The 24,629-nt window shown below is 52.3% G+C and overlaps 1 long non-coding RNA gene across 1 annotated transcript in view; it reads left to right on the forward strand.

Annotated features, from left to right (window-relative positions):
- LOC135213196 (uncharacterized) overlaps nucleotides 1-24,629 on the forward strand; it is a 93,954-nt gene that overhangs the window by 15,677 nt on the left and 53,648 nt on the right. Inside the window, exon 2 of the long non-coding RNA XR_010314093.1 lies at nucleotides 19,511-19,608. This is a non-coding gene — a long non-coding RNA (uncharacterized LOC135213196). The remainder of the gene's footprint in view (nucleotides 1-19,510; nucleotides 19,609-24,629) is intronic.

Here is a 24,629-nt window from a genome sequence, read left to right on the forward strand (position 1 = left end):
AGCTCTTCTGCTGGTCCTCCTGCTCCCTCGGGAACAGGGCCCGTCTCTTCTTCTACCAAGGAGAAGAAGACGGGGACCAGAGGAGTACCATCTTCGCTGGCACTTCCTCGCCTGGTTCTAGCGGTTCTGCCGCTAAACCAGGATCCGCCTCGGCTTCTCGTTAGCGAGAAGTACCGACCGTGGACGGTCCTCCCGTGGGAAGGACCGTCCAGCCAAAGTCTTGACGCCCGAGCTCGCGTCGCCGTCAAGACCGAACGCGCGGAGCAGAAGACTGGCGAGAGTCGTGCAGACGACTCTCGTCAGGCCAGTGGACGCTCTCGCAGCGACCAGCGGCTGCTCGGGTGACGTGGACGGTCTGACCAGCCACGAGTTGAGGCGAGGAAGGGGTGTCCCCCCGCGGCCGTCGGTACAGCCACGGCTGGTACCAGCGGCTCGACGCGCCGAGAGGACGCTCGCCGGTCTCACCGCGACAGCGAACCTAGCAGGTCACCTGACGCCGCTCCCATCGGGACCGGGCGGAGATGGTAACCAGCAACAGCTCGCCTGACGCTAGAGATCAGCGTTGACGTTCTCAGCCGAGCCTCTCGCCCCAGCGAGCGGCAAGGCTAGGCCTGCTGCTCGATCGCCACCGTGGGTTGACGATCAGCAGCAGCCCTCCAAGCACGCTGGTCCTGCCAGCGAGCTAGGGGGGGCGTCAGGTCTGCCTCTCCTGTACCTTCAACCTCCTCGGGCTACACCGGGAGGAGTGAGGTACCTATGAGTGATCGCGAGAGGTGCGCCGCTCGCGATCCCGCTATGACGCCGTATGGACAGGCACGGTTCTAGGACCGACCAGGACATACGCGCAAGTAGCTGGAGGCGACCGTCAGGGGTCTGCCGCTGTTCCTCCTTCGGAAGGAGGAGTATCTCGGGATCTGTTCTTGCTGGAGGGGACTGGACGGTCCTACTCCGCAAGACGCGGTTACTCCCGAGATACAGAGGAATTTGCAGAAGTCATTAAGCTGATTCGTCAGCTAATGACCTTGCGGAAGGATTGCCGCTAACCCACCAGCAGAGCCCACGTCTCTGCTCGAGTCGTTTTGGGGCCCAAGAGGGAACCCAAACCGACGGTGTCTGCCCGCGATCGGAGCTTGCCGATTCTGTCTCGAACCAGAGTCTCTCGTCTCCGGACAAGAAGGCTCTCTCAGTCTGGCCGGTCGATCAGCTACTTCCACCTCCTCTACTGCGACAAGCGGCGTTTCTACGTGTCTTCGGACACGTATTTTAATACTCCTTTGGTCCTCCTGAGAGGTTTCGACCTCGACGAGGACTGGAATGAGTCGGAGGACGGTATTGGCTCTCTCCTGTCAGGTGTCGATCAGCCCCACCCAGACGACGTTCACAGTGGCGGCAGACCCTTACCTACAGTGAGAGTTCGTAACCCTCCGCGGGAAAAACGTTTTTTCTCCTGACGATACGTTTTCCCAGACTCTGAGAGACCATCGCCGCAAGGCGATGGCTGCTCCTATTCTTCTCCAACTGCTAGTTCCACTGGGAAGGCGATCGAGTATCCAATTCCTCCCCCCACCCTTCTCTCCTTACGGCTATGAGGGAAAGGGGAGGGATCCTACAGAGATTTCTCTGTAGGATCCCACGTTCGGGACTGCGCTACCAGGGGGGACCTTCGGGTCCTACCTGACGTAAGCCCCGGTCGTTGAGGAGGGATCCTGCCCCATTCTCGATTTCTACGGGAATCGAGAGGACCACCAGCCGATATCGTTTCACGAATTCGGTGGGGGTTTCGCAGACTGCTTAGAATTCTAAGGAATTTCTAGCGCATTCAGAGTGTTCGAGTTTTTTACGATCTCCAAACACTTAGGAAGCGAGACCACGGTCTAAAGTGAGCGAGACGAGAATCCCCGATGTTACATGATAATCGGGAACCTCGCCTATGCTCGAATTCCTGGAATTTCTAGCATTGGGAAGAAGACTGCTGCTGAAAGAAACTATCTTACAGTAGGCGACCAACCTGGAATAGAGAAGATCGGACGGGAATATCCAGTTTGGCTTGAACTATCGTCTTAGTATTCTGTTCACCATTGAAGCTTTCCTTCGAGGAAGAACGTCTCCTTCACTCTTTGATAGAGATCGAAGGTGGTCGATCTCCAATCCTTATTTTGTTTTCTTGAGGAAAGAATTTAGGATGGAGATCGTTGTTCAGAATCCTACAAATATACTACGATATATTAACCTCGCGACATGATTCTACTAAGCAGTTGAATTGTCCGAGGGGTAGGCGCATATCCTAGCTTATCTACGGATTGCGACTTAGAAGAGAAGTATTCTAATTGAACTGCAACTCGGGGTTGCCTGCAACCTCCCAGGAGTTTTCAGTTTCAATTTTATATACTTATGGTTTTGTCACGACAACACCATTTCAACTTTTATATTTACCGAAATTCGTTTCGCCTAAATATAATTGCTCGAGCATATCTTTTATGTTCGGTAGTTCTAGCCGAACGCATTCCTTCATGGAATAATGGATTACATGGCAACTCAGGATGACAAGTCGGCGAGTAGCTCAGGCTCAACTACTGCGTATTGAACTGCCTGACAGCAGCTCAGTATCAGCTGGGCCTCCGAGATGCACGCTCAGTTATGTCTCTCTCTCCCCTGGTTTGATTGACTACCGAAAACGTATCTCTGCCCAACAATCATGGACTTAGGTCTCTGATTAATGGGGATTCTCGCAATAATGAAGGACCCATCTTACTGCTGTGTGACCGCTGATCCCCATCGCCTTCGACATTTGTTGCGAAGAATTTTCAATAGAGATTATCTCTTGGACTCTTCATCTTTCTGTTTACCGCACGGTAACAGAAGTCTGTACAAGTCTCCCGCTGCATCGCACTGCGATAATGCGAAGGATTTTGCAGACATCTGAGTTTTGTCTTCAAAATATCTCGTATTCGTAGGTGTACAATTGTTCATTGTTCAACCCGAAGTTACAAGATGTGTCAGAAGACATCGCCTACTCTCCGACCTGACAGCTCTACTTCCAAATGTTCAGCCCATGAGAAGCAGTTCTTCAGGCGGCTTTCCCCTGTGTTTTCATTACTGAAGAACGCCCCGCTTTCATTGCAACTACGACTTCTCACCGGACAGCAATGAAATAGCGGTTAGCGTTTTCAGTCATTTGTAAGCACAGGTTATGAATCTTGAGAATCCTTCTCTCGATTCGTCTGTGAAGACGTTAGGTTGCATTCAATATCTAAACCTTCGTCCCTTCAAAAACGGTACATAGTGTTGTTTCTCCTTAGCTGAGATTCAACAACCATGAGATGTTTTGCCTTCAGGGACCTCGGTCTCTAGAAGGCAATTGACTTTCGCCTGTTGGGCACATGCCTTAAGAGAATCATCACCTCGCTGTCCGGCATTGGTGACAAACAAATACATTATTTGTTTGGTCTCTCGGCATAACCCTTTAAAGGCGAAGGTCACATGACTTACTCGGATGCTTTTGACAACTTGCCTCCTACCCCGAACGCAGTCAGTCGTCAGCTGTCAGAGCGCCCCAGAGTCAGTTACGAACTACGCTGTTGACTTAGTTCGGTTGTTACAGAGCAATCATTACTTCGTTTTAATAGCTTGTCACAGTACCCATACCATTGACACACACCATGGTGTCGGTGTCCTATCCACTACCGAGAACTTCGCTGCATGGGGATAGGAGGATGCGAGAGACTTCATGGCAAACGGACAGACCAGTATGGGTACTGGACATCACCGAAGTAGAGAAGAGGGATAGGTCATGCGACTATTTCCTTCTTTTCCTCTGAGGAACTGCATGACTTCTCCTGCGAAGTCAAGCATCCAGGGGATGGGGATCCATTGACGCTCGATTTCGTACTGAACTTCGTAGCGAAGACTCATAACCCTTCGGTCCCTGACGATTGGTTTCGAGTCATTCACAATCCCCTCCCTAATGGACTTCACCGCCTTCGATGCGAAGGAGATGCTGCCTTTGTCCGCAAGAACTTCTCCTTGGCGCAGGTACTGAAGGACAGGGGTCTGGTCCAACCAGACCACATGCCCTTCCTTCCTACCTTCGGGATATTGCCCACAGGTCCTTGGATCTTTTTCCTTGGGACCCGTGGTGGCTGCTCAACACGTTGTGTAGCAAACCCAGACCCTCGCAGGCTGAACAGCATCGAGTCCTGGTGTGACCGTAAGAATGGATGAGTGAATGAGAGTGTGGACTGGCTCCATCTTCCCATCTTTTTCTTCCCTCTACCTGGTGGTTAGAGGGACCGCGGTCGTCACCCCTGCCTGGATTAGGAACAAGATGCAGGTGAGCTACTCAACAGAGACCCCATCCTATCCCTTTCACTAGGGCTAGGGAGCGTATCATCCACCACTTCCTCCAAACAAGGGGGAGGAAGTGTATCGCCAAGCTGAGACAACCCATACTTTATGGTTTGCCTCTTCGCAAACAGGAACAAGTTCTTGCTTGCTGGTACGAAGAGATACGCTTGCCTCTCTCTTAGTTACTCGGCCCCAGAGGTCTGACCATTGATCCTGCGGTGCACACCCCGATCAATCGGACAGAGGCTTGGATCCCTCCCTCGCTCTTACGACCAGGGAGGCATTCCAGGGATGGACGAACACCAGTCTGTTCATCAAAAGACTCAGATTCCTCCCACCAAGAAGTGAGTCTTCCTATTGTTAAAGGACCGAGGGTTTGTATTACGTATCGGAACAAATGACAATTTGTCGAAAATTGCATTTTCCTAACTATACAAACCTGAGGTCCTTTACATATAGTCCCTCCTCATGCCACCACCCCTCACTCTGCGTATTTTGCATGGGCCAAAACCAAAAGCAAAAGTGATTTGTTTACCTCCTGCGCGACTGTCGGACAAGCAGTTAACTACCGTTCTCCCCTTGTTTGAAGCTTACGACCGTTCCAGCTGCCGCTAGCTACTTCCTATTGTTAAAGGACCTCAGGTTTGTATAGTTAGGAAAAATGCAATTTTCGACAAATTGTCATTTTGGATCAGTTTCCGCTCTTACCCGGAAATTGATCCTTCCCCCTATTATTTGTATGAAGTGAAATTGCAAGTGCAGTATTCTTTTTCATTTTCATATATTATTTTGATTGCATCATTTTCATGGGATCAATGTTTCCGCTCTTACCCGAGAATTGATATCTTCCCCCTTTTATCTTGTATAAGTTGAATTCGCAAGCCCGCAGTATTCTTTTCATTTTCTGTATGTGATTGCAATCATTCATCGTGGGTCAAGGTTTCCGCTCATAATCGGGATGGATCCTTTCCCCTTGCGCTCGGTCCGAGGGCGCAAATGCGCTCGACCCGAGCCTTTATTCATTGTGAAGTGAAATCGTTAATGCAAGATTCTTTTTCATTTTATATCCTTTTATTATTGATTGCATCAATGATCCTTTTTGGATCAAGATTCCGCTCAGCCAGAATTGATTCTTGTGCCCTTGCACTCGGTGCCGAGGGCACGATTGCTCTCGGGCCCTGTAGTATTTTTGTTTTGGGTACATGGGTGCTGTGCGGGGGTGGGGAACGAGAATCCCCCCCCCCCCCCCCCCCCCCGCTCAGCTCCCGCGGATGGCCCTTCCCCTTCCGGGGGGGGGGGGGGGGGGTGGGGGGGGGGTTATCTGGGTCCTTCTCCTCGCCCGATCCATCGAGCGCGCGGGGAGGGGGGCACTCACTGCCCCCGATGTACAATGGTATTCGGGGTCTTCCGCTCGTTCGGAGTGGGGCTGCCCCCCCCCTCCCCCGCGCGCGCGCGAGTGCGAGGGGACTCCCCCCCACTAATCACTCTACTGTTACTTCCGCAGGTGCTACTGCCACGAGGGTTGACCTTGGTCAGGTATGGGCGTCCTTCGGTCTGCAGGGCGTGTCTAGTGTCCAGGGGCTGCTGCTCTATCTGCCTGGGCCTGCTGCGGTCACCCATGGAGCGGTGACCACGACAACGATGTCGACTCCAGGTGACGCCGTCCCTCCTCACCTGGTGTACTCGCCTCACGTGGTAACAGTCTCGCCTACAGCCGCTGTGCAGGGCCGTTCGCCGTACCGAGGGGGGGGCGTGCCGCCGCCGCTCGTGGTTGCCGCGCTGCCGCGACCACACTCCCACTGCCCTAGAGCTCGCCCCTGGACCTGCCGCCGGTACCAGGATGTCGCTGGCTGCTGCTCCACCTCCTGTGTTACCGGTGCTGCCTGCCGTACCTGCCGATTCTGTGCTGGCTGTCCCTGCCGTTGCTGTGCTAGCTGTCCCTGCCGTTGCTGCGCTGGCTGTCCCTGCCGATGCTGTGCTGGCTGTGCCTGCTGTTCCTGCCGTTCCTGAGATGCCCATACCTGCTGACGTCGTCCCTGTTCGTGGTGGTACTGCCCCAGACTTTGGTCTGTCTGTACAGGTGCGTCCGGGCCCTGTGGCTTCGGCTACAGCAGCCCCCGGCTCCGCCCGCCCTGGATGGCAGATCTTACGTCTGTCCTGAGGAAGCTGACGAAGAAGAGGAGGAAGGTGTCGTCGTCGTCGTCTTCATCTTCTTCATCGTCGTCGGCTGCCGCCTCTTCCCCTTCGACTTTCAAGGCTTCACAGCCGAGGAAGAAGAAGGTTGCCTCCTCCCTCCTAAGAAGTCTCCCTCGGGAGCTTCTCGGGACCCGTCTCACCTCGGTGGGACGGGGGTTGCTTCCGTTGGTCCTCCTGCTCCTTCGGGAGCAGGGCCCGTCTCTTCTTCTGCAAGGAAGAAGACTACGGGGACCAGAGGAGTACCGGCTAACACCGGTACTTCCTCGCCTGGTGTCAGGGGCTCTGCCACTACACCAGGTTCCGTCTCGGCCTCTCGTCCGCGAGAGATACCGAGTGTACCGTCACCTACCAGTGACCGTGCAGCCAAGAATCAGGCGCCAGAGCTCGCTCGGCGCCAGTTTCACGGCACGGAGCGGAAGGCTGGTGAGAGCCGCTCAGGCGCCTCCCACCAGGCCAGCTCTCTCTCACGGCGACCAGCTGGCTACCCGGGCTGACGTGACGGTCTCTGACCGGCCACGTGCCGAGGCTGGGAAGAGGTCCCCCCGATCGCCGGTACCAGACACGGCTGGCACCAGCGGTGTGACGCGCCGTGAGGACTAGCTCCGGTCTCACTGTGACAGTGGTCTCGCAGGTCGCCCGACCGTCGCTCCCACAGGGAACGTGTGGGTATGGCAACCAGCAGCATTCCCCTGTTCCCCTGACACGAGATCGGGGCCGCTGTTCTCGGTCCAGCCGTTTTTCCCAGGAAACGACTCGACTAGGCCTGCCGCTCGATCCCCACCACGGGTTGGCGATCGCCTGCAGCCCTCCAAGCCCGTTGGTTCAGCCAGTGAGCGAAGGGAGCGTCAGGTCTTCTCTCCCGTGCCTTCAACTTTCTCGTTTACACCGGGAAAGAGCGAGGCACAGCGCAGTGATCGTGAGGGGCGCGCCCCGCACGATCCTGTCACGACGCCGTATGTACCAGGCACGATCTTCGGACCGACCAGGACGTACGCGCAAGTGGCAGGAGGAGACCGGGAGGGCTGTCGCTGTTCCCCCTCCTGAAGGGGGGGGTTCTCGGAAAATGCTCTTGTTCGAGGGGCTTGACGGTCCTACTCTGCAAGATGCTGTGACTTCCGAGATCCAGAGGAACTTTGTCCAGAGGTTGTAGGCGGCTGCTTCGTCAGCACAACGACCTCGGGGAAGGATTGCCGCTCCCACCCAGCAGAGCCCACGTCTCGGCTCGAGTCGTTTTGGGCCCAAGAGGGAACCCAAACCGACGGTGCGTCTGCCGCGATCGGAGCTTGCCGACTGTGTTGAACCAGGTAGTCTCTCGTCTCCGGACAAGAAGGCTCTCTCAGATCTGGCCGGTCGAACAAGCTACTTCCACCTCCTCTACTGCGACAGCGGCGTTTCTACGTGTCTTCGGACACCGTATTTGAATACCCCTTCGGTCCTCCTGAGAGGTTTCAACCTCGACGAGGACTGGAATGAGTTCGGAGGACGGTATCGGCTCTCTCCTGTCAGGTGTCGATCAGCCCCACCCAGACGAGTTCACAGTGGCGGCAGACCCTTACCTACAGTGCGAGTTCGTAACCCTCCTCGGGAAAACGTTTTCTCCTGACGATACGTTTTCCCAGACTCTGAGAGGGCGATGGCTGCTCCTACTCTTCTCCAACTGCTAGTTCCACTGGGAAGGCGAGCGAGTATCCAATTCCTCCCCCATTCCCTCTCTCCTTACGGCCTACGAGGAAAGGGGAGGGATCCTACAGAGATTTCTCTGTAGGATCCCACGTTGGGGACTGCGCTACCGGGGGGACCTTCGGGTCCTACCTGACGTAAGCCCGGCGGTTGTGAGGAGGGATCCTGCCCCATTCTCGATTTCTACGGGAATCGAGAGGGACCACCAGCCGATATCGTTTGACGAATTCGGTGGGGGTTTCGCAGAGTGCTTAGAATTTCTACGGAATTTCTAGCGTACTCAGAGTGTTCGATTTTTTTACAATCTCCAAACACTTAGGCGAGACCACGGTCCAAAGTGAGCGAGACGAGAATCCCCGATAATTGTTACACGATAATCCGGAACCTCGCCTTATGCTCGAATTCCTGTAATTTCTTTCTAGCATTTGGAAGAAGACTGCTGCTAAAAGAAGAGTATCTCACCGTAGGCGACCAACCTGGAATAGAGAAGAACGGACGGGAACATCCAGTTTGGTTTGAACTATCGTCTTCGGTTATTCCTTGTTTCACCATTGGAAGCCTTTTCCCTTCGAGGAAGACTTCTCTTTCACTCTCTTGACTAGAGAACGAAGGCGGTCGATCTCCAATCCTTATTCTCATTCCTTGAGGGGAAAAGAATTTAGGATGGAGGTCGTTGTACAGAACCTACAAATATACTACGTATATTACCCTTGCGGCACGATTCTGTTAAGCAGTTGAATTGTCCGGGGGTTAGGCGCATACCGTAGTTTAACTCTACGGATTGTGACAGAGACGAATTGTATCTTAATTGAACTACAAACTCGGGGCTGCCTGCAACCTCCCAGCAGTTACCAGTTTTCGATTTTAGTTACTTGGTATTGTCACGACAACACCAAATCTTTTGTATTTACCGAAATCCGTTTCATTTAAATATAATTGCTCGATCGTATTTTTATGCTCGATGGTTCTAGCCGAACGCATTCCTTCGTGGAATGGATTACCTGGCAACTCAGGATGACGAGTCAGCGAGAGCTACTGCGTATTGAACTGCCCTGATAGCAGCTCAGTATCAGCTGGGTCTCCGAGATGCACGGTCAGTTATGTCTCTCTCGTCCCCTGCTTTGATTGACTACTGAACCGTATCTCCTGCCCAACAATCATGACTTAGGTCTCTGATTAACGGGGATTCTCGCAAACATGAAGGACCATCTACTGCTGTGATGCTCGATTTCATCGCCTTCGACATTGCGAGAATTTTCAACAGAAATATCTCTTGGACTCTTTCATCTTTCTGTTTACCGCACGGTAACAGAAAGTCTGTACTAGTCTACCCGCTGCATCCGCACTGTGATAATGCGAATGATTTTTGCAGACATCTGAGTTTGTCTTCAAAATATCTCGTATTCGTAGGTGTGCAATTGTTCATTGTTCACCCCGAATTAACAGATGTGTCAGAAGACATCGCCTACTGTCCGACCTGACAGCTTTACTTTCAAATGTTCAGCCCATGAGAAGCAGTTCTTCAGGCAGTAATTCGCTGTCTCTTCATTACTGAAAAGCGCTCCGCTTTCATTGCAACTACGACACTCACCGGACAGCAATGAAATAGCGGTTAGCATTCTCATTCTTTGTAAAACACAGGTTCAGAATCTTGAGAATCCTTCTCTCGGTTCAGCTGTGAAGACGTAGGTTGCATTTTCTGTACACCTTCGTCTTCAACGACACACATTGTTGTTTCTCCTTAGCTGAGAATCAACTATACTATGAGATGTCTTGCCATCAGGGACCTCGGTCTCTAGAAGGCAATTGACTTTCGCCTGTTGGGCACATGCCTTAAGAGAATCATCACCTCGCCGTCTGGCAATCGGTGACGAACAAATGAATTTGTTTAGTCTCTTGGCATAACCCTTTTAGGGCGAAGGTCACGTGACTTGCTTGGATGCTTGGACAACTTGCCTCCTACCGAACGCAGTCAGTCGGCAGCTGTCAGAGTGCCCGAGTCAGTTACGAACTTTGCTGTGGACTTAGTTCGGTTGTTCCAGATCAATCTTTTCTTCGTCCTAACGGCTTGTCCCAGTACTCATACCATCGACACCCACCATGGAGTGTCGGTGTCCTATCCACTACCGACAAGAAGAACTTCACTGCATGGGGATAGGAGAATGCGAGACTTCGGTGCAGACGGATAGACCAGTATGGGTACTGGACATCACCGAAGTCGAGAAGGAGGGTTAGGTCATGCGACCATTTCCCTTCTTTTCCTCTGAGGTAACTGCATGACTTTTCTGCAAGTCAAGCATCCAGGGATGGGGATCCGTGACGCTCGATTTCGTAACTGAACTTCGTAGCGAAGACTCAGAACCCTTCGGTCCCTGATGATCGGTTAGAGTCCTTCACAATCCCCTCCCTAATGGACTTCACCGCCTCGATGCGAAGGAGATGCTGCTTTGTCCAGTGAAGGCGCGACGGCGCTATCTGAAGAAACTCGACATCCCAGGCTGAGTGTTGGAGCCTCTTCGTCAGCACCAGGATGACCTAGAAGAAGTACACTCCCTCGAGTTCCACAAGAACTTCTCCGTGGCCGCAGGTACTGAAGGCAGGGGTCTGGTACAACCAGACCACTTGCACCTCCTCCTACCTTCGGGATATTGCCCACAGGTCCTTGGATCGTTTTCCTTGGGACCCGTGGTGGCTGCTCAACACGTTGTGTAGCTAACCCAGACCCTCGCAGGCTGAACAGCATCGAGTCCTGGTGTGACTGTAAGAATGGATGAGTGAATGAGAGAGTGACTGGCTCCTCTTCCCATCTTTTTCTCCCCCTCTACCTGTGGGTAGAGGGATACGGTCGTCACCTTGCTGGATAAGGACGAGATGCAGGTGAGCTCTCGACAGAGCCCCATCCTATCCCTTTTCACTAGGGTGGGGTGGGAGCGAATATCCACCACTTCCTCCTACAAGGGAGGGGAAGTGGATGCCAACCAAGAGACAAACCCATAACTTTATGTTGCCTCTTGCAAACAGGAACTTGTTCTTGCTTGCTGGTACAAAAGAGATACGCTTGCCTCTCTCTTAGTACTTGGTCCAGAGGTCTGACCATTTGATCCTGCGGTGCACACCCCGATCAATCGGACAGAGCCCTCGGATCCCTCCCTCGCTCTTGTATGAGCCAGGGTGAGGCATTCTAAGGTTGGGCGAACCACCAGTCTGTTCACAAAGACTCAGATTCCTCCCACCAAGAAGTGAGTCTTCCTATTGTAAACGGACCGAAAAGTTTGTATCTCGTGTCGGAACAAATGACAATTTGTCCAAAATTGCATTTTTCCTAACTATACAAACCTGAGGTCCTTTTCACACATAGCCCCACCTCATGCCACCCCTCACTCTGCAGTTTTGCTTGGGCCTAAAGCAAAAGTGATTCTTCACCTCCCAGTCGCGCGGCGTGCGCACTGTCGGACAAGCAGTTAACTACCGAACCCCTTGTTCAAAAGCTTACGACCTATCCAGCTGCCGCTAGTAACCTTCCTATTGTAAAAGGACCTCAGGGTTTTGTATAGTTAGGAAAAATGCATTGTTCCGATACGTAATACAAAACCCTCGGTCCTTTAACAATAGGAAGTAGCTAGCGGCAGCTGGAACGGTCGTAAGCTTCGAACAAGGGGAGAACGGTAGTTAACTGCTTGTCCGATCGTCGCGCGCCGCGCGACTGGGAGGTAAACAAATCACTTTTGCTTTCGGCCGCGGGTGTGAAGGAGTGTTCGTCATCGCTCTGCCCGCTTCATCGTCGTATGCTTTGTTTATATTGTGTTTCTACTAATGGTTTGTTTGACTTGAAAATGAAACTGTAAGTACACTGTTTTCATTTCATTACTTAATTATGAACCCTTGAATTATGTCTCCGGTGCCGAGGACGGGCACGCTCGCGCCGAGTCATGTATTTGGGCGAAGGGTGTAATTGAAAAATGAAAAATAAGTACTTTTTTCATTATATTTTTGCCCTGTGCGTTCGTTACCGAGAGTGTGATTGCGCTCGGCACGAACTTTTAAGTTTGTATAATAGAATGCAATGAAAGTGGATTCGCAATTGCATATTCTTTTCATTTTCTTTTATTGATTGCATGATTTAATCTGGAGAATTTTATCTGGATCAATTTTCGTTCTTACCCGGGAATTGATCCTTACGATTTTTATGTGAAATGAAATCGCAAGTGCAGTATTCTGTTTCATTTTCATATATATTTATGATAGCATCATATTATTGGATCAAGTTTCCGTTCTTACCCGGGAATTGATCTTTTCTCCTTTAAGTTCTATGAAGTGAATCGCAAGGGCAGTATTCTGTTTCATTTTCATATTACTTTGCCACTGCTGTGCGGGGTGGGGGAAGCGAAGGTCTGCCAGGAAGTCGTCGGAAAGCTCCGCGACTCCCCTGGTAGCCGATTCTTCGTCTTCCTTCCTGCCCCCCGCTCAGCTTCTTCATTGTATTTTGTATTTGGGGTCTCCTTGCGTTCGGAATGGGGCATGTCTTCCCCCCGGGCGTGAGGGAACCCCTCTACTAATCTATCTATACCGCAGGTGCTACATCCGTGGGAGACGACCTTGGAGTAGATGTAGATCCTCACGAGGTTGTACTCGTTGTCGGGGGCGAGAGTGCTCCCGCAACGACCCTGTGTAACGTGTATGCATTCGTCAGAGGCGCAGTGGGTGCTGTACGAGGACACAAGAAGTCATCGAAAGTCCAGTGACTCCTTTGGTAACGGACGTCCAGTTGTACTCGGGGTCTTCCGTCCGCTCTGGGTGGGGTTCTCTCCCCCCAGGCGCGAGGAAGCCCCTCTAACTAACCCGACTGTTGCTTCCGCAGGTTGCCATCAGCGAGGACGACCTGGAACAGGTGTGGGAGTCGCTGGGACTGCAGGGGTTGATTCAGCGGTTGGCGGGGTCGGCAGTGGTCACTCATGATACGGTAACCACTACAACAACCACAATCTCGACACCAGCATATGAGATGTCACCGCACCTGGTGTACACACCACATGTCATGTCGGTAACACCCACGGCTGCAATCCAGAACCAATTCCTGCCGTGCCAATCAGGACGGTGCCACCGCCACCTGGGTTCTTTGTATTGCCGACCCCGGACTGCCGCTGCCCAAAGAGTACCCCCCTGGACCTGCCGCCAGTGCCGAGGATGACGGTAGCGGCCGACAGGACGCCTGTCTCTCCTGTGGTATCTGCCGTGCCTGCCGTACCTGTTTGCTGTCCCAGCCGCTCATTCCCTTTCAGATCAGGTGCCTGCTGCTCATTCACTTTCAGATGTTCCTGCTGTTCCTGGACCTGTTCCTGTTGTTCCTGCTGTTGTGATGCTGTCACAGTCTCAGGTCTTTCCGGACAGGTGCAGTCGGGCCCTGTTGCTTCGGCAACTGCCCCGGCTCCCTCCTGGATGGAAGACCTGACGCCTGTCCTGCGGAGCCTGCGAAGAAGAAGAAGAAGAGGAAGAAGGTGTCGTCGTCGTCTTCGTCGTCTTCTTCGTCGTCCGCTGCCTCTCCTTCCCCTTCGACTTCTAAGGCCAAACAGCCGAAGAAGAAGAAGGGTTGCCTCCTTCCCCCCTAAGAAGACTCCTTCGGGATCTTCTAAGGGCCCGGCTCGCTCAGGCGAGCTGGGGAGCTCTTCTGCTGGTCCTCCTGTTCCTTCGGGAACGGGGCCCGTCGCTCTTCTGCAAAGAAGAAGTCGACGGGGACCAGAGGGCACCAGCCTCGGCTGGTGCGTCCTCACCTGGTGCTAGCGGGTCTGCCGCTAAACCAGGTTCCCGTCTCGGCCGCTTCTCGTTCGCGAGAAGCACCGATGTGGACGCTCTTCCAAGAAGACCGTCCAGCCAAAGTTTTGACGCCCGAGCTCGCTCGCCGTCAAGACAGCGGCGCGGAGCAGAAGACTGGCGAGAGTCGTGCACACAACTCTCGCCAGGCCAGTGGACGCTCTCGCAGCGATCAACTGGCTGCTCGGGCTAACGTGACGCCGAGAGGACCGGGCCGGGTCTCGACCGCTACAGCCTACAGTCCCGCCCCCCCCGTGACGGGCCGAGACGGTGGCGGTCTCGACGCGTACAGAGCTAGCAGGTCACCCGTCCGCCGCTCCCGATTGGGACGGGCGGAGACGGACCAGCGGCAGCTCGCCGACGTAGAGATCGGTCTCGACGTTCTCAGCCGAGCCAATCGCCCCAGGCGAGCGGTAAGGCTAGGCCTGCTGCTCGACCGTCACCGCGGGTTGACGATCAGCAGCAGCCCTCCACGCACGCTGGTCCTGCCAGCGAGCGAGAGGGGAGCGTCAGGTCTGCCTCTCCCATAACGGGTTGAGGCGAGGAAGGGGTCCCCGCGGCCGTCGGTACCAGCCACGGCTGGTACCAGCGGCTCGACGCGCCGAGAGGACGCTCGCCGGTCTCACCGTGACAGCGAGCCTAGCAGGTCACCTGGCGCCGCTCCCATCGGGACCGGGCGGAGTACGGTAACCAGCAACAGCTCGTCTGACGCTAGAGATCAGCGTCGACGTTCTCAGCCAAGCCTCTCGCCTCAGGCGAGCGGCAAGGCTAGGCATGCTGCTCGATCGCCACCGCGGGTTGACGATCAGCAGCAGCCCTCCAAGCACGCTGGTCCTGCCAGCGAGCTAGGGGGGGGAGCGTCAGGTCGCCTCTCTGTACCTTCAACCTCCTCGGGCTACGCCGGGAGGAGCGAGGTACCTATGAGTGATCGCGAGAGGTGCGCCGCTCGCGACCCCGCTATGACGCCGTATGGACCAGGCACGGTTCTAGGACCGACCAGGACATACGCGCAATTAGCTGGAGGCGACCGTCAGGGGTCTGCCGCTCTTCCTCCTTCTGAAGGAGGAGTATCTAGGGATCTATTCTTGTTGGAGGGACTGGACGGTCCTACTCCGCAAGACGTGGTTACTCCCGAGATACAGAGGAATTTGCAGAAGTCATTAAGCTGATTCGTCAGCATAATGACCCTGCGGAAGGATGCCGCTCCCACCAGCAGAGCCCACGTCTCTGCTCGAGTCGTTTTGGGGCCCGAGAGGGAACCCAAACCGACGGTGGGTCTGCCGCGATCGGAGCTTGCCGATTCTGTCTCGAACCAGTGTCTCTCGTCTCCGGACAAGAAGGCTCTCTCAGTTCTGGCCGGTCGATCAAGCTACTTCCACCTCCTCTACTGCGACAGCGGCGTTTTTCTACGTGTCTTCGGACACCGTATTTAAATACTCCTTCGGTCCTCCTGAGAGGTTTCGACCTCGACGAGGACGGGAATGAGTCGGAGGACGGTTCGGCTCTCTCCTGTCAGGTGTCGATCAGCCCCACCCAGACGACGTTCACAGTGGCGGCAGACCCTTACCTACAGTGAGAGTTCGTAACCCTCCGCGGGAAAACGTTTTCTCCTGACGATACGTTTTCCCAGACTCTGAGAGGCCATCGCCGCAAGGCGATGGCTGCTCCTACTCTTCTCCAACTGCTAGTTCCACTGGGAAGGCGAGCGAGTATCCAATTCCTTTCCCCATTCCCTCTCTTCTTACGGCTACGATGGGAAAGGGGGGAAGGATCCTACAGAGATTTCTTTGTAGGATCCCACGTTCGGGACTGCGCTACCGGGGGGACCTTCGGGTCCTACCTGACGTAAGCCCCGGTCGTTGAGGAGGAATCCTGCTCCATTCTCGATTTCTACGGGAATCGAGAGGACCACCAGCCGATATCGTTTGACGAATTCGGGGGGGGGTTTCGCAGACTGCTTAGAATTCTACGGAATTTCTAGCGCATTCAGAGTGTTCGAGTTTTTTACGATCTTCAAACACTTACGCGAGACCACGGTCCAAAGTGAGCGAGACGAGAATCCCGATACGTTACACGATAATCGGGAACCTCGCCTATGCTCGAATTCCTGGAATTTTCTAGCATTGTGAAGAAGACTGCTGCTGAAGAAACCATCTCACAGTAGGCGACCAACCTGGAATAGAGGAGATCGGACGGGAATATCCAGTTTGGCTTGAACTATCGTCTTAGTATTCTGTTCACCATTGAAGCTTTCCTTCGAGGAAGACTTCTCCTTCACTCTCTTTAATAGAGAACGAAGGTGGTCGATCTCCAATCCTTATTTTGTTTTCTTGAAGGAAAGAATTTAGATGGAGATCGTTGTTCAGAATCCTACAAATATACTACGTATATTAACCTCGCGACATGATTCTGCTAAGCAGTTGAGTTGTCCGAGGGGTAGGCGCATATCCTAGTTATTCTACGAATTGCGACTTAGACGAGAAGTATTCTAATTGAACTGCAACTCGGGGTTGCCTGCAACCTCCCAGGAGTTTTCAGTTTCAATTTTATATACTTATGGTTTTGTCACGACAACACCATTTCAACTTTTATATTTACCGAAATTCGTTTCGCCTAAATATAATTGCCCGAGCATATCTTTTATGCTCGGTAGTTCTAGCCGAACGCATTCCTTCGTGGAATAATGGATTACCTGGCAACTCAGGATGACGAGTCAGCAGGCTCAACCATGCGTATTGAAACTGCCTCATAGCAGCTCAGTATCAGCTGGGCCTCCGAGATTCACGGTCATGTATGTCTCTCTCTCCTGCTTGATTGACTACCGAACCGTATCTCTGCCTAACAATCATGGACTTAGGTCTCTGATTAACGGGGATTCTCGCAATAATGAAGGACCATCTACTGCGGTGACGCTAGATCCATCGCCTCGACATTGCGAGAATTTTCAACAGAGATATCTCTTGGACTCTTTCATCTTTCTGTTTACCGCACGTGTAACAGAAGTCTGTACAAGTCTCCCGCTGCATCGCATCGCACTGCGATAATGCGAATGATTTTGCAGACATCTGAGTTTGTCTTCAAAATATCTCGTATTCGTAGGTGTACAATTGTTCATTGTTCAACCCGAATTACAAGATGTGTCAGAAGACATCGCCTACTCTCCGACCTGACAGCTCTACCTCCAAATGTTCAGCCCATGAGAAGCAGTTCTTCAGGCGGCTTTCACCTGTGTTTTCATTACCGAAGAACGCCCCGCTTTCATTGCAACTACGACTTCTCACCGGACAGCAATGAAATAGCGGTTAGCGTTTTCAGTCATTTGTAAGCACAGGTTATGAATCTTGAGATCCTTCTCTCGATTCATATGTGAAGACGTAGGTTGCATTCAATATCTACCTTCGTCTTCAATGATACATAGTGTTGTTTCTCCTCAGCTGAGATTCAACAAACATGAGATGTTTTACCTTCAGGGACCTCGGTCTCTAGAAGGTAATTGACTTTCGCCTGTTGGGTACATGCCTTAAGAGAATCATCACCTCGCTGTCCGGCATTGGTGACAAACAAATACATCATTTGTTTGGTCTCTCGGCATAACCCTTTAAAGGCGAAGGTCACGTGACTTACTCGGATGCTTTGACAACTTGCCTCCTACCGAACGCAGTCAGTCGGCAGCTGTCAGAGCGCCCGAGTCAGTTACGAATTACGCTGTTGACTTAGTTCGGTTGTTACACAGAAACCATTACTTCGTTTTAATAGCTTGTCACCAGTACCCATACCATTGACACCCACCATGGAGATGTCGGTGTCCTATCTACTACCGAGAACTTCGCTGCATGGGGATAGGAGGATGCGAGAGACTTCGTTGCTAACGGACAGACCAGTATGGGTACTGGACATCACCGAAGTAGAGAAGAGGGATAGGTCATGCGACTATTTCCTTCTTTTTCCTCTGAGGAACTGCATGACTTCTCCTGCGAAGTCAGGCACCCAGGGGATGGGGATCCGTGACGCTCGATTTCGTACCGAATTTCGTAGCGAAGACTCAAACCCTTCGGTCCCTGACGATTGGTTCGAGTCGTTCACAATCCCTCCCTAATGGACTTCACCGCCTTCGATGCGAAGAGATGCTGCCTTGTCCACAAGAACTTCTCCTTGGCGCAGGTACTGAAGGCAGGGGTCTGGGTCCAACCAGACCACATGCCCTTCCTTCTACCTTCGGGATATTGCCCACAGGTCCTTGGATCTTTTTCCTTGGGACCCGTGGTGGCTGCTCAACACGTTGTGTAGCGAACCCAGACCCTGCGCAGCTGAACAGCATCGAGTCCTGGTGTGACCGTAAGAATGGATGGTGAATGAGAGTGTGACTGGCTCCTCTTCCCATCTTTTTCTTCCCCTCTACCTGTGGTTAGAGGGACACGGTCGTCACCCTGCTGGATAAGGACAAGATGCAGGTGAGCTACTCAACAGAGCCCCATCCTATCCCTTTCACTAGGGATAGGAGCGTATATCCACCACTTCCTCCAACAAGGGGGAGGAAGTGGATGCCAGCTTGAGACAACCCATACTTTATGTTGCCTCTTGCAAACAGGAACAAGTTCTTGATTGCTGGTACGAAGAGATACGCTTGCCTCTCTCTTAGTACTCGGCCCAGAGGTCTGACCATTGATCCTGCGGTGCACACCCCGATCAATCGGACAGAGGCTTGGATCCCTCCTCGCTCTTACGACCAGGGAGGCATTCCAGGGATGGACGAACACCAGTCTGTTCATCAAAAAGACTCAGATTCCTCCCACCAAGAAGTGAGTCTTCCTATTGTTAAAGGACCGAGGGTTTGTATTACGTATCGGAACAAATGACAATTTGTCGAAAAATTGCATTTTTCCTAACTATACAAAACCTGAGGTCCTTTAACATAAAGTCCCTCCTCATGCCACCCCTCACTCTGCGTATTTTGCATGGGCCAAAAGCAAAAGTGATTTGTTTACCTCCCAGTCGCGCGGCGCGCGACGATCGGACAAGCAGTTAACTACCGTTCTCCCCTTGTTCGAAGCTTACGACCGTTCCAGCTGCCGCTAGCTACTTCCTATTGTTAAAGGACCTCAGGTTTGTATAGTTAGGAAAATGCAATTTTCGACAAATTGTCATTTTTGAACAAATTGTCATTTTTCATGATCAGACTCCTCCCTCCGTCTCATGAACATAAGGGCATAAACAAATTGAAGCCCTTTGCTACAATATACCTCTCTTTTTTTCCCCCACAAAAGTGGGCTGGCATGAGTCGCCTACCCCCAAAACATTCTAGCATGACCTGTTAGTTTCAAAATTTTAACTGCCGGACAAGTGAAATTAATATGTATGTAATTACTTGGTAAGTATATATAAAACCTTTTCTTATAAAAAACTATCATATTACTTTTAAAATTGTCGATATTTTAGATTCCATTTACTTATTTATTTATTTATTTATTTATTTACTTTGCAGGAACATGAAAAAATATTGTTTTATCATCCCATTTCTCAAAATATTGACACACAAGTTCGAAACATAGGACTTGCAGAAGCCATCACCCGCTTTTCAAGGTAACAGGTCGATTTGTAAGCTTATGGCTATTATGGAAATAAATAGTCATTAAATGGTTCCTACACAGATATAACCCTTTGCTATGTTATAAGGATTTAGCTTCAAGGACAAATTGGAAATGACATTTCAAACATTGATGAGGTAGTTAATTACTGACAGGTAGGGAACACTGTGCCCACCTTTGGTCAGCACTCCACTTTGTTCCAGCTGCTGTGGAGTTCAGATGTCTCTAGGGCTCTTCCCAACTTTGCTGGTCAAACTTTTTGATGACTACACTTGAATATAACTTTTCCTTATTTGGTTTTGATTGTGTTGTTATGATTCAAATCCATTGGTCAAATAGGGATGCTTGCAAGGAATTCCAATCAGTTATCCTTGCTGGGATGAATGCCTGTTTTCATTGGAAATGTGGTAGTGTTTGTAGCATCTGTGTTGTTGTTCTAATGACTCACTAATAGTTTTACCTTTAGGTATATCAGACTTGGCCATTTGAAAGGACTGCAAGACTTTCATTGCCTTAGATGAGGTAATCCTCAAGTGGTGCCTTCTTTTTCATTCTTTTGCAATAGTAGACAGTAAATCCCTATCCTTCTAATCAACTTATTCTGTGTATATGGAAGCATGAGTAAATGTATTTATTGTGTGTGTTCCAGTATGAAAGCATATGCCTTTGTGCCGTTTTTAATTTTAATTATTCAGCTTCATACCGAATGACCTATTTGGCCTCAATTATTGGCCTCAGGGATAGACCTGGCATTTTATTCTAATCCTTTGGGCCAGCCCTATGAGGGCTGAGAGTCAGCTCAGTGGTCTGCTTAAACTAGGCTTTAATATAATAATGATTATGGGATTGCACGGAAAAGGGTTCGTGCAACTTGTTCATGAGGCCTGTAAGATTCCTGAATTTTTGCTCTTGAATCGAGTTTTGGTGGGGGACAGGAGCTGGTTGGCAGGTATCCAGTGAGCTGCTGGTTTCTCCAGCCCATCTTTATGACTCTTTTGGGGTGCATAGAGAGGGACACATGCCACTTGGTTATGCAGCTCATCTGCTATTGATGGATTGGGTTTCTCGGTAGTGATGGGTATCCTGGAGTATTTCTACCTCCTCCTCTCCTACCTTTTACAAAATCTTTGGGTGGAAGGAGAGGAAGGCTGCTATGTCCTACTTTCCCTGCAGGGGTCGGTCCTCTTCTGTGGATAGAACCGACAGGACTCATGTTAGTAGTGCTGCGAGCATCTCTGCAACCATTGCTTTTGGCATGGTGTGACCAACTGAGGGTTCCCTGGAACCCAGGGGTACCAGTACCAGCCTGGCTAGCCAGACCAGTTAGACAGCCCATGGTGCCTGTTCCATTGATTAGGGATCTCTTGCCAGTAAAGCTAGTGTGAGCGTGAGCATGCGAGAACTGTCTGTGCAGGTGTTCGTTCATTCTTCCTTCCTCCTTTTCAGGGGCTTGTGAAAGTGACAGCCCATGTAAGAGGAAGCCCTCTATCCTCCCGCCTTTCCTGTAGAAGTTTCAGCTTGTAGGAGGGTTGTGACATGATTGTAGAGAGTTTTTGCCCATATTCAAGTGAGCAAGTCCACGCTGCACAGCATGTGAGTACGTTGTCAAGACAGGTTGACAACCGCTTTGCTTACCTGATGGAGGCTCTGTCTCTGTGAGATTGGTCAAGGGTGCCAGTAGGGCTGCAACCTGTGGTTTTTTTTTTAATAAATAACTTATTTGGAATTTTTTTTTTCATAAAATAAACAGAACCTGAAAAAAAACAGGCCGATTTTTATTATTTATTTTTAAACATTTATTCAAATTCCATTGCTTCCTAAACTACAAAAAATAGCTATTGTTCCGATACGTAATACAAACCATCGGTCCTTTAAGCTTCGAACAGGAGAACGGTAGTTAACTGCTTGTCCGACAGTCGCGCGCCGCGCGAGCTGGGAGGTAAACAAACCACTTTTGCTTTGTTTCGGCCGCGGGTGTGAAGGACGTGTTCGTCATCGCTCTCTGCCCGCTCATCGTCGTCTATGCTTTGTTTATATTGTGTTTTCTACTAATGGTTTGTTTGACTTGAAAAATGAAACTGTAAGTACACTGTTTTCATTTTCATTACTTAATTATGAACCAACATGGAGCTATCGCCGTAGATGCGGCGATTTCCTCTCTTTTCATGAATTGAACCCTTGAATTATGTCTCGGTGCCGAGGGCGGGCGCGCTCGCGCCGAGTCATGTATTTTGGGTGGCGGAAGTGTGTAATTGAAAATGTAAGTACTCTTTTCATTATATTTTTGCCTGTGCGTTCGTTACCGAGCGTGGATTGCGCTCGACACGAGCCTTTTATTTTGTATATAGAATGCAATGAAAGTGGATTCGCAATTGCAATATTCTTTTCATTTTCATTATTTATTTGCATGAAATTTAATTTGGATCAATTTTCGTTCTTACCCGGGAATTGATCCTTACGATTATTTTATGTGAAAGTGAAATCGCAAGTGCAGTATTCTGTTTCATTTTCATATATATTTTTTATGATAGCATCATATTATTTGGATCAAGTTTCCGTTCTTACCCGGAATTGATCTTTTCCCCTTTAAGTTCTATGAAGTGAATCGCAAGGGCAGTATTTCTGTTTCATTTTCATATTACTTTTCACTGCTGTGCGGGGGTAGGGGAAGCGAAGGTCTGCCAGGAAGTCGTCGGAAGCTCTCCCGCGACTCCCTTGGTATCCGATTCTTCGTCTTCCTTCCTGCCCCCCGCTCAGCTTCTTCGTTGTATTTTGTATTTGGGGTCTTCTTGCGTTCGGGGTGGGGCATGCCTTCCCCCCGTGCGTGAGGGAACCCCTCTTACTAATCTATCTATTGTTACCGGCAGGTGCTACATCCGTGGGAGACGACCTTGGACAGGTATGGACCACCGCGGCGGCAGGGCGTGCCTAGCATCCACGGGCTGCTGCAGCGTCTAGCGAGGTCTGGGGCGGTCTCCACTACTACCACGGCCGCTTATGCTGCTCCCCCCCCACCCCCCCTCCTGGTCTACACTCCCCATGCTGTGTCGATGACGCCGTCTGCCGCTACTAGGGCCGCCGCCGTACCGAGGGGGTGTTTGCCGCCGCCGCCTGTTTTCTTCGTGTTGCCTGCCCCAGACTTCCGCTGTTCCAGCAGCTCGCCCTGGGACCGGCCCGCCAGTACCCAGGTTCCGCTGGCTGCCGATGATTCTATGAGGCGATCGCTGGGCCTGCCGTACCTGCCGCTGATGTGATTCCGCTGTTGTCTGGCTGTCCCTTCTGGGTCTACCGCTGCCGCTGTTCCTGCCGCTCCTGAGCTGGTTGCTGTTCCTGTCGCTCCTGGTTCCTGAGCCTGTCCATGCTGGTCCTGCCCATGGTGTGTCTTCCCCAGTCCCAGGTCCTTCCGGACAGGTGCAGTCGGGCCGTGTTGTTTCTTCGGCAATAGCCCCGGCTCCGGCCTGGATGGAGGACCTGACGACTGTCCTGCGTGAGCTGACGAGGAAGAGGAGAAGAGAAGAGGCTGTCATCTTCGTCTTCATCGTCTGCTGCTGCCTCTTCCCCTTCGACTTCTAAGGGCCCATAAGCCGAAGAAGAAGAAGGCTGCCTTCCCCCCTAAGAAGTCTCCTTCGGGAACTTCTAAGGGCCCGTCCCACCCCGGTGGGACGGGGGGGTCCTTCTGCTGGTCCTCCTGCTCCTTCGGGAGCGGGGCCCGTCTCCCCTTCCGTAAGGAAGAGATAGACGGGGACCAGAGGAGTATCGGTTAGCTCTGGTACTTCCTCGCCTGGTGCTAGCGGCGATGCCGCTACGCCAGGTTCCGGCTCGGTCTCTCGTTCGCGAGAGATCCCGAGTGTACGTTCTCCCTCGGGAGACCGTGCAGCCAAGTTTCGGCGCCAGAGTTCGCTTGGCGCCAAGACGCGGCACGGAGCAGAAGGCTGGTGAGATGACGCTCAGGTGAACTCTTGCCAGGCCAGCGGCCGCTCTTGCAGCGACCAGCTGGTAACCCGGGTTTTCCCCCCTAAGAAGGCTCCTTCGGGACCTTCTAAGGGCCCGTCTTGCTCCGGCTGATTCGGGGAGCTCTTCTGCTGGCCTGTCCTGCTCCCTCGGGAACAGGGCCCGTCTTTTCTTCTACCAAGGAGAAGAAGACGGGGACCAGAGGAGTACCAGCTTCGGCTGGCACTTCCTCGCCTGGTTCTAGCGGTTCTGCCGCTAAACCAGGATCCGCCTCGGCTTCTCGTTAGCGAGAAGTACCGAGTGGACGGTCTCCCGCGGGAGACCGTCCAGCCAAAGTCTTGACACCCGAGCTCGCTCGCCGCCAAGACTGAAGCGCGGAGCAGAAGACTGGCGAGTGTCGTGCAGACAACTCTCGCCAGGCCAGTGGACGCTCTCGCAGCGACCAGCTGGCTGCTCGGGTTGACGTGACGGTCGCTGACCAGCCACGGGTTGAGGCGAGGAAGGGGTCCCCGCGGCCCGTCGGTACCAGCCACGGCTGGTACCAGCGGCTCGACGCGCCGAGAGGGACGCTCGCCGGTCTCTCACCGCGACAGCGAGCCTAGCAGGTCACCTGATGCCGCTCCCATCGGGACCGGGCGGAGACGGTAACCAGCAACAGCTCGCCTGATGCTAGAGATCAGTGTCGACGTTCTCAGCCGAGCCTCTCGCCCCAGGCGAGCGGCAAGGCTAGGCCTGCTGCTCGATCGCCACCAGCGGGTTGACGATCAGCAGCAGCCCTCCAAGCACGCTGGTCCTGCCAGCGAGCTAGGGGGGAGCGTCAGGTCTGCCTCTCCTGTACCTTCAACCTCCTCGGGCTACACCGGGAGGAGCGAGGTACTATGAGTGCTCGCGAGAGGTGCGCGCTCGCGATCCCGCTATGACGCCGTATGGTGACAGGCACGGTCTAGGACCGACCAGGACATACGCGCAAGTAGCTGGAGGCGACCGTCAGGGGTCTGCCGCTGTTCCTCCTTCTGAAGGAGGAGTATCTCGGGATCTGTTCTTGTTGGAGGGACTGGGACGGTC

The sequence above is a fragment of the Macrobrachium nipponense genome, chromosome 42 (assembly GCF_015104395.2).
Source record: "Macrobrachium nipponense isolate FS-2020 chromosome 42, ASM1510439v2, whole genome shotgun sequence".
Classification (NCBI taxonomy): Eukaryota; Metazoa; Arthropoda; class Malacostraca; order Decapoda; family Palaemonidae; genus Macrobrachium; species Macrobrachium nipponense.